The sequence below is a fragment of the Ranitomeya imitator genome, chromosome 8 (genome assembly GCF_032444005.1).
Source record: "Ranitomeya imitator isolate aRanImi1 chromosome 8, aRanImi1.pri, whole genome shotgun sequence".
Lineage (NCBI taxonomy): Eukaryota > Metazoa > Chordata > Amphibia > Anura > Dendrobatidae > Ranitomeya > Ranitomeya imitator.
Genome location: NC_091289.1, coordinates 4,921,189 through 4,931,536, shown reverse-complemented (window position 1 = coordinate 4,931,536; position 10,348 = coordinate 4,921,189). Strand labels below are relative to the sequence as shown.

General features: G+C 43.6%; 1 non-coding gene across 1 annotated transcript; it reads right to left on the bottom strand.

The window, feature by feature from the left end:
* Window positions 1–2,192: 2,192 nt before the first annotated feature.
* TRNAR-CCU (transfer RNA arginine (anticodon CCU)) lies at window positions 2,193–2,265 on the bottom strand. Its single transcript has one exon. It is a non-coding gene; the product is annotated as a tRNA-Arg (tRNA).
* Window positions 2,266–10,348: the final 8,083 nt, after the last annotated feature.

Genomic DNA, 10,348 nt, shown 5'->3' with positions numbered 1-10,348 from the left:
GGCTTCCTCTGTCCCTGTGATGATCTCTTGGCTTCCTCTGTCCCTGTGATGATCCCCTGGCTCCCTTTGTCCCTGGTGATAATCTCTTGGCTCCCTTGGTCCAAGTGATGATCTCTTGGCTCCCTCTGTCCCTGTGATGATCTCTTGGCTCCCTCTGTCCCAAGTGATGCTCTCTTGGCTCCCTTTGTCCCAGGTGATGATGTCTTGGCTTCCTTTGTGCCAGGTGATGATCTCTTGGCTCCCTCTGTCCCTGTGATGATCTCCTGGCTCCCTCTGTCCCTCGTGATAATCTCTTGGCTCCCTTTGTCCAGGTGATGATCTCTTGGCTTCCTCTGTCCCTGTGATGATCTCTTGGCTTCTTTTGTCCAGGTGATGATCTCCTGGCTCCCTTTGTCCAGGTGATGATCTCCTGGCTTCCCCTGTCCCTGTGATGATCTCTTGGCTTCCTCTGTCCCTGGTGATGATCTCTTGGCTCCCTTGGTCCAGGTGATGATCTCTTGGCTCCCTTTGTCCCTGGTGATGATCTCTTGGCTCCCTTTGTCCCTGTGATGATCTCCTGGTTCCCTCTGTCCAGGTGATGATCTCCTGGCTCCCTTTGTCCCTGTGATGATCTCTTGGCTTCCTTAGTCCAGGTGATGATCTCTTGGCTTCCTCTGTCCCTGTGATGATCTCCTGGCTTCCTCTGTTCCTTATTTTGATCTCCCGTCTTCCTCTGAACTCTCGTCAGCCGATGTTCGCACTGAACAATCTTCTGCTTCGGCTTCTACTTCTGAAAGAGAATGATAATTCAGAGAGGGGGCTCCTCTCTCATTAAGGAATCTGGTCCTGTGGGAAGGGGGCAGCAGTGAGGTTTTCACAGCAAATCATCATGTGGAGATGGGGGACTTTGTTATTGGAAAGTCTGGGAGGAGCGGTCCTGAGCTTCTGTAGTAATCATGGCACATATAGTGTCACATATACCTGCACCCCGTAATCGTCATCAAATAACAGATAGCTGTGAAATAAAAATTAAACAGACAGGAAAGCAACAAACAGATGCATTCTGGAAGAACAAGGAAAAGATATGACTCTGGTGTATATAATAGTGGGGTTAAATCACTGTAATGTATATAATAAAAGGCGTATATGCCTGTAGTGTGTATAGTAAGGTGTAGATATGACTGTAGTGTGTATAATAAGGTGTAGATATGACTGTAGTGTATATAGTAAGGTGTATATATGCCTGTAGTGTGTATAGTAAGGTGTAGATATGACTGTAGTGTGTATAATAAGGTGTAGATATGACTGTAGTGTGTATAATAAGGTGTAGATATGACTGTAGTGTGTACAGTAAGGTGAAGATATGACTGTAGTGTGTATAGTAAGGTGTAGCTATGACTGTAGTGTGTACAGTAAGGTGTAGATATGATTGTAGTGTGTATGATAAGGTGTAGCTATGACTGTAGTATGTACAGTAAGGTGTAGATATGACTGTAGTGTGTACAGTAAGGTGTAGATATGACTGTAGTGTGTATAATAAGGTGTAGATATGACTGTAGTGTGTACAGCAAGTTGTAGTGTGTATAGTAAGGTGTAGCTATGACTGTAGTGTGTACAGTAAGGTGTAGATATGATTGTAGTGTGTATGATAAGGTGTAGCTATGACTGTAGTATGTACAGTAAGGTGTAGATATGACTGTAGTGTGTATAATAAGGTGTAGATATGACTGTAGTGTGTACAGTAAGGTGTATATATGACTGTAGTGTGTATAGTAAGGTGTATATATGACTGTAACGTGTATAATAAGGTGTAGATATGACTGTAGTGTGTATAATAAGGTGTATATATGACTGTAGTGTGTATAGTAAGGTGTATATATGACTGTAACGTGTATAATAAGGTGTAGATATGACTGTAGTGTGTATAATAAGGTGTAGATATGACTGTAGTGTGTATAATAAGGTGTAGATATGACTGTAGTGTGTATAATAAGGTGTAGATATGACTGTAGTGTGTATATATGACTGTAGTGTGTATAGTAAGGTGTATATATGACTGTAACGTGTATAATAAGGTGTAGATATGACTGTAGTGTGTACAGGAAGGTGTAGATATGACTGTAGTGTGTATAATAAGGTGTAGATATGGAGAACGGTTTACACATGCACCATCAAACTTCCATGAGAAGCTGTCGGAAAGGGAAATCAACAAGCACCCCAGATGGGACTTGAACCCACAATCCCTGGCTTAGGAGGCCAGTGCCTTATCCATTAGGCCACTGGGGCTTGATAGACAAGGAGAACGGTTTACACATGCACCATCAAACTTCCATGAGAAGTCCCAGTGGCCTAATGGATAAGGCACTGGCCCCCTAAGCCAGGGATTGTGGGTTCAAGTCCCATCTGAGGTGCTTGTTGATTTCCCTTTCCGACAGCTTCTCATGGAAGTTTGATATGACTGTAGTGTGTATAATAAGGTGTAGATATGACTGTAGTGTGTACAGTAAGGTGTAGATATGACTAGTGTGTATAATAAGGTGTACATATGACTGTAGTGTGTACAGTAAGGTGTATATATGACTGTAGGGTGTATAATAAGGTGTAGATATGACTGTAGGGTGTATAATAAGGTGTATATATGACTGTAGTGTGTACAGGAAGGTGTAGATATGACTGTAGTGTGTATAATAAGGTGTATATATGACTGTAGTGTGTATAATAAGGTGTATATATGACTGTAGTGTGTATAATAAGGTGTAGATATGACTGTAGTGTGTATAGTAAGGTGTACATATGACTGTAGTGTGTATAATAAGGTGTAACTAAGACTAGTGTGTATAGTAAGGTGTAGATATGACCGTAGTGTGTATACTGATATGCGGAAATTACTGCAAGACATTATATATATGTATAGTATATCTGATGAATACAATGTGTTGGGTATTTTTTATATTTATATATGGACTCATTGTAGACTTTAGGTCTAATGTTCAGAGAAACTGCAGAGAATATTTTGCATCCTAGTCTGCTCTACAGCTCCTCTCTGATCAATATCTCTTGGTTTATATGTAAAGTTTCTTCCTCCACCCCCGGCTCCCTCCTGATATGTGTCTCATATCACTACCTAATTACCTGCATCAGCTGTATCTGCACGTCCATCTATGTATCTCATATCTACAGTGGAGGAAATAAGTATTTGACCCCTTGCTGATTTTGTACGTTTGCCCACTGACAAAGACATGAACAGTCTATAATTTTAAGGGAAGGTTAATTTTAACATTGAGAGATAGAATATCAAAAATAAAATCCAGAAAATCACATTGTATAAATGATATAAATGAATTTGCATTTTGCAGTGAGAAATAAGTATTTGATCCCTCTGGCAAACAAGACTTAACCCTTGTTGGCAAGCCCAGCAGTCAGACTTTTTTTGTAGTTGATGATGAGGTTTGCGCACATGTCAGGAGGAATTTTGCTCCACTCCTCTTTGCAGATCATCTCTAAATCATTCAGATTTTGAGGCCGTCACTTGGCAACTCGGAGCTTCATCAACCTCCGTAAGTTGTTTATGGGATTAAGGTCTGGAGACTGACTAGGCCACTCCATGACCTTAACCCCTCCACCCCTGAATCCTGTTTTCATCTTCCTGACCAGGCCATTTTTTTCAATTCTGACTAGTGATGAGCGAGTATACTCGGGTTTTCCAGAGCACGCTCGGGTGACTTCCGAGTATTTATAGATATAAAAAGAACCTGGCACTCAACTTAAGTGTGAACAACTTGGCATTTTTTATTGTGGTACCAATAAAACGTTTCGGTCATAAGAGACCTTCCTCAGTTGCTACAATAATGCGGAAAAACAGTCTTTTCTGTACACGATGATAATCTGTGATTCATGTTATTTTATTTTTCCGCATTATTGTAGCAACTGAGGAAGGTCTCTTACGACCGAAACGTTTTATTGGTTCTACAATAAAAAACGCCAAGTTGTTCACACTTAAGTTGAGTGCCAGGTTCTTTTTATATCTATTTGACATGGTGTGGGAACCTACCTGTGCACCCTTTCAGTAGTGCTCACGTTTAATACTTTTACGTAGTTCCCCCTTACGTGACAGCACACTCAGTGGGTCATGACCTCCACCACCTTCTCATATAACGCGGAGGAAACCACTTCTATTCTATCGCAATCAAAATTTTCCTGCGACTTCCTTGAGGCCGCACCCCGTGAGACCAGAGGACATGACCTTGAATGCGATCTCAGGCACCACACAAATATAGAACTCCACTGTGCCACCCTGTCCGAGTACCTACGGGTAGAACGAATCCCAATGGGACTTAGGGTTCCTCTCCATCCCACACTGTTTCGGGACTCTCCTGAATTTTGAACCAAATTTGAACAAATACTCAACAAGTGCTCTCTCGACTTGATCACCCTTACTGTAGAACACCTACAAAAGGCTATCGAATCCAGTACAGAACGGATCAAGACGATAGAGGCACAACTCTCCTCTACACGTACACCAGAAGAACTTAATACTCTAAAATCGGAGATCCAGAACCGAGTAAACCAACACAGGAAAGACACGGAAAAACGGATATGCATCAAATTTGCCCCCGACACTGAGGACTACGAGAGTAGTCAAGTCTATAAATGGCAGGACAACTACGCCAGCAGACGCATTCCACTACAACCCGGACACCGCTCATCCACCGATTACTCTACATCTGGATCCGAACAGGACAGGGTTTCCACTTTACCAGGCACATCTCGTTTTTTAGGACAACGCACCAAAAGAAGAGACCGCGGAGGGGCCATGGATACAAGAAGGGACATGGACCCAATGCGAGTAACGAGGTCACAGGTACTGAATCTTTGATTGTTAACATCTCTTCCAGGACTTTGGGAATCGCTGAATACAGTGTACTCCAGAAGGGCCTCTCATTTTGCCCTACATACCATTGCCGTACATTTGACTTAGAGATGGACTTGCAGCGGTTTTACCGAACTTTAAGACTCAAAGTATATTTCGCCGACCCCGCCAATACTATCCCTCCAGCTCCAACTGACAATACTAACCCACCCTGATTACTTACAGCCCAGAGCCTGGGACTCCGCAACAAGAGTAATTTTAGACCCCCATGGGGTTCCCATGCTCTTGAAACATTTATAGAATTTATCCAAAATTCTTTTCATTCAATGCGGGAAGACATGGAGAAGGGGAAACTTCCCCCTCCCCCCCCCCCCAATCTATCCGTCTCTGAACGCCAGGCCCTACAATCTCTACAGGCTGATGAACACTTGATGATAAAACCCGCTGACAAGGGTGGGGCTATAGTAGTCATGAATAAGAGTGAGTATTTAAAGGAGGCAGCGAGACAACTCCAAGACAATACGTTTACCAGAAACTCCAAACCATTTGGAAATTTTGGATTTTTTTTTTTAAATGAACATTTAACTTTTTTTTCACAAAAAAATTACTTCAAATCCAATTTGTTTTATTTTACCAAGGGTAACAGGAGAAATTGGAACCCAAAAGTTGTTGTACAATTTGTCCTGAGTACCCCGATACCCCATATGTGGGGGTAAACCACTGTTTGGGCGCATGGCAGAGCTCAGAAGGGAAGGAGTGCCGTTTGACTTTTCAATGCAAAATTTGCTGGAATTGATATTGGACACCATGTCGCGTTTGGAGAGCCCCTGATGTGCCTAAACATTGAAACCCCCCACAAGTGACATAATTTTGAAAAGTAGACCCCCTAAGGAACTTATCTAGATGTGTGGTGAGCACTTTGAACCCCCAAGTGCTTCACAGAAAATTATAATGTAGAGTTGTAAAAATAGAAAAAAAATATTTTTTTTCACAAAAATTATCTTTTCACCCCAAATGTTTTATTTTCAAAAGGGTAACAGGAGAAATTGGACCCCAAACGTTGTTGTACAATTTGTCCTGAGTACGCTGATACCCCATATGTGGGGGTAAACCACTGTTTGGGCGCACGGCAGAGCTCAGAAGGGATGGAGCGCTGTTTAATTTTTCAATGCAAAATTGGCTGGAATTGAGATCGGACGCCATGTCACATTTGCAGAGCCCCTGATGTGCCTAAACAGTGGAAACCCCCCACAAGTGACACAATTTTGAAAAGTAGACCCCCTAAGGAACTTATCTAGATGTGTGGTGAGCACTTTGAATCCCCAAGTGCTTCACAGAAATTTATAATGTAGAGCTGTAAAAATAAAAAATCATATTTTTTCACAAAAATGATCTTTTTGACCTAAATTTTTTATTTTCCCAAGGGTAACAGGAGAAATTGGACCCCAAAAGTTGTTGTACAATTTGTCTTGAGTACGCTGATACCCCATATGTGGGGGTAAACCCCTGTTTGGGCGAACGGCAGAGCTCGGAAGGGAAGGAGCACCATTTTACTTTTTCAACGCAGAATTGGCTGGCATTGAGATCGGACGCCATGTCGTGTTTGCAGAGCCCCTGATGTGCCTAAACAGTGGAAACCCTCACAAGTGACGCCATTTTGGAAACTAGACCACCCCATTTTGGAAATTAGACCATTTTGGAATGTAGACTATGACTGAATGGTCTGCGAGCGTCATGTTGTGTTTGCAGAGCTCCTGATGTACATAAACAGTGGAAACCCCCCACAAGTGACCCCATTTTGGAAACTAGACCACCCAGGGAACTTGTCTAGATGTGTGGTGAGCACTTTGAACCCCCAATTGTTTAACTAAAGTTTATAATGTAGAGCCGTGAAAAAAAAAAACAAAAAAAAAAACATTTTTTGTTTCCACAAAAATGATCTTTTAGACGCAATTATTTATTTTGCCAATTGTATCCAGAGAAATTGGACTCCAAAAGTTATTGTGCAATTTGTCCGGAGTACGCTGATACCCCACATTTGGGGGGGGGGGGCACCGTTTGGACGCATGGCAGCGCTTGGAAGGGAAGGAGTGCTGTTTTGGAATGGAGACTTTGATGGATTGGTTTGCGGGCGTTACATTTGCAGAGCTCCTGATGTATCTAAACAGTGGAAACCCCCCACAAATGACCCCATTTGGAAACTAGACTCCCCAAGGAACTTATCTAGATGTGTTGTGAGAACTTTGAACCCCCCAAGTGTTTCACTAAAATTTATAACGCAGGGCCGTGAAAATAAAAAATCTTTTTTCACAAAAATGAATTTTAGCCCCCAAATTTTTATTTTCACAAGGGTAACAGGAAAAATTGGACCGCAAAACTTGTTGTCCAATTAGTCCTGAGTACCCTGATACCCCATATGTGGGAGTAAACCACGGCGGAGCTCGGAAGGGAAGGAGCACTGTTTTACTTTTTCAACGCAGAATTGGCTGGAATTGAGATCGGACGCCATGTCGCATTTGGAGAGCCCCTGATGTGCCTAAACAGTGGAAACCCCCCAATTATAACTGAAACCCTAATCCAAACACACCCCTAACCCTAATCCCAACCACACCCCTAACCGTAATCCAAACCATAAACGTAATCCTAACCCTAACCCTAGCCTCAACCCTAACCCTAACCTTAGCCCCAACCCTAACCCTAACCTTAGCCCCAACCCTAATGAGAAAAAGGAAATACATTTTTTACATTTTATTATTTTTCCCTAACTAAGGGGGTGATGAAGGGGGGTTTGATTTACTATTTATAGCGAGATTTTATAGCAGATTTTTATGATTGGCTGCTGTCACACTCTAAAAGACGCTTTTTATTGCAAAAAAAATAGTTTTTAAATCACCACATTTTGAGAGCTATAATTTATCCATATTTTGGCCCACAGAGTCATGTGAGGTCTTCTTTTTTTGCAGGACGAGTTTATGTTTTTATTGGTAACATTTTCAGGCACATGACCTTTTTTGATCGCTTTTTATTTCGATTTTTGGGAAGCAGAATGAACAAAAACCAGCAATTTCTGCATTTCTTTTTTTGGAGGGGCGTTTATACCGTTCCGCGTGTGGTAAAATTTATAAGGCAGTTTTATTCTTCGGGTCAGTACGATTACAGCAATACCTCATTTATATCATTTTGTTATGTTTTGGTGCTTTTACACAATAAAAATAATTTTATATAAAAATAATTGTTTTTCCATCACTTTATTCTGAGAGCTTTTTTATTTTTCTGCTGATGGTGCTGTATGGCGGCTCAATTATACTAGTACGGCTCATGTCAGGAAGGGGTTAATGTGTGTCTTTTTGAGCCACTCCTTTGTTACCTTGGCTGTATGTTTTGGGTCATTGTCTTGCTGGAAGACCCAGCCACAACCCATTTTTAATATCCTGGTGGAGGGAAGGAGGTTGTTACTCAGGATTTTTTCGGTACATGGCTCCATCCATTCTCCCATTGATTCGGTGAAGTAGCCCTGTGCCCTTAGCAGAGCAACACCCCCAAAACATAATGTTTCCACCTCCATGCTTGACAGTGGGGATGGTGTTCTTTGGTCATAGGCAGCATTTCTCTTCCTCCAAACACGACGAGTTGCGTTAATGCCAAAGGTCTCAATTTTTGTCTCATCTGTCCACAGCCCCTTCTCCCAATCACTCACAGAATCATCCAGGTGTTCACTGGCAAACTTCAGAGGGGCTGCACATTTGCCTTCTTGAGCAGGGGGACCTTGCGGCACTGCAGGATTTTACACCTTTACGGCGTCATGGATTACCAATGGTTTTCTTGGTGACTGGTCCCATCTGCCTTGAGATTATTAACAAGTTCCCCCCATGTTGTTTTAGGCTGATCTCTCACCTTCCTCATGATCAAGGATACCCCACGAGGTGAAATTTTGCATGGTGTCCCAGATCGATGTCGATTGGCAGTCATTTTGTATTTCTTCCATTTTTTTACTATTGCAGCATCAGTTGTCTCCTTCTCACCCAGCATCTTACTTATGGTTTTGTAGCCCATTCCAGCTTTTTGCAGGTCTATGATATTGTCCCTGACATCCTTAGAAAGCTCTTTGGTCTTGCCCGTGTTGTAGAGGTTACAGTCTCACTGATTAATTGAGTCTGTGGACAGGAGTATTTAATAAAGGTGACTATGTAAGGCAGGTGTCTTTAATGCAGGTAACAAGATGATTAGGAGTCTAACTGGTCTGTAGGAGCCAGAAATCTTAATGGTTGGTAGGGGATCAAATACTTACTGTATTTCTCACTGCAAAATGCAAATAAATGTATAGAATTTATACAATGTGATTTTCTGGATTTTATTTTTGATATTCTATCTCTCAATGTTAAAATGAACCTACCTTTAAAATTATAGACTGTTCATGTCTACAACCTGCAGTAACCACTGATCGAGCAAACCGCTGCACGACCAGCTCTACCCTCTCCTAGTGTATTCTCACCCATCCCGTGTAGATTGTGAGCCCTCGCAGGCAGGGTCCTCTCTCCTCCTGTATCCTCACCCATCCCTTGTAGATTGTGAGCCCTCGCGGGCAGGGTCCTCTCTCCTCCTGTATCCTCACCCATCCCTTGTAGACTGTGAGCCCTCGCGGGCAGGGTCCTCTCTCCTCCTGTATCCTCACCCATCCCTTGTAGATTGTGAGCCCTGGCGGGCAGGGTCCTCTCTCCTCCTGTATCCTCACCCATCCCTTGTAGACTGTGAGCCCTCGCGGGCAGGGTCCTCTCTCCTCCTGTATCCTCACCCATCCCTTGTAGACTGTGAGCCCTCGCAGGCAGGGTCCTCTCTCCTACTGTATCCTCACCCATCCCTTGTAGACTGTGAGCCCTCGCGGGCAGGGTCCTCTCTCCTACTGTATCCTCACCCATCCCTTGTAGATTGTGAGCCCTCACGGGCAGGGTCCTCTATCCTCCTGTATTCTCACCCATCCCTTGTAGACTGTGAGCCCTCGCAGGCAGGGTCCTCTCTCCTCCTGTATCCTCACCCATCCCTTGTAGATTGTGAGCCCTCGCGGGCAGGGTCCTCTCTCCTCCTGTATCCTCACCCATCCCTTGTAGATTGTGAGCCCTCGCGGGCAGGGTCCTCTCTCCTCCTGTATCCTCACCCATCCCTTGTAGATTGTGAGCCCTCGCAGGCAGGGTCCTTTCTCCTCCTGTATCCTCACCCATCCCTTGTAGATTGTGAGCCTTCGCGGGCAGGGTCCTCTCTCCTCCTGTATTCTCACCCATCCCTTGTAGATTGTGAGCCCTCGCGGGCAGGGTCCTCTCTCCTCCTGTATCCTCACCCATCCCTTGTAGATTGTGAGCCCTCGCGGGCAGGGTCCTCTCTCCTCCTGTATCCTCACCCATCCCTTGTAGATTGTGAGCCCTCGCGGGCAGGCTTCTCTGTCCTCCTGTATTCTCACCCATCCCTTGTAAATTGTGAGCCCTCGCAGGCAGGGTCCTCTCTCCT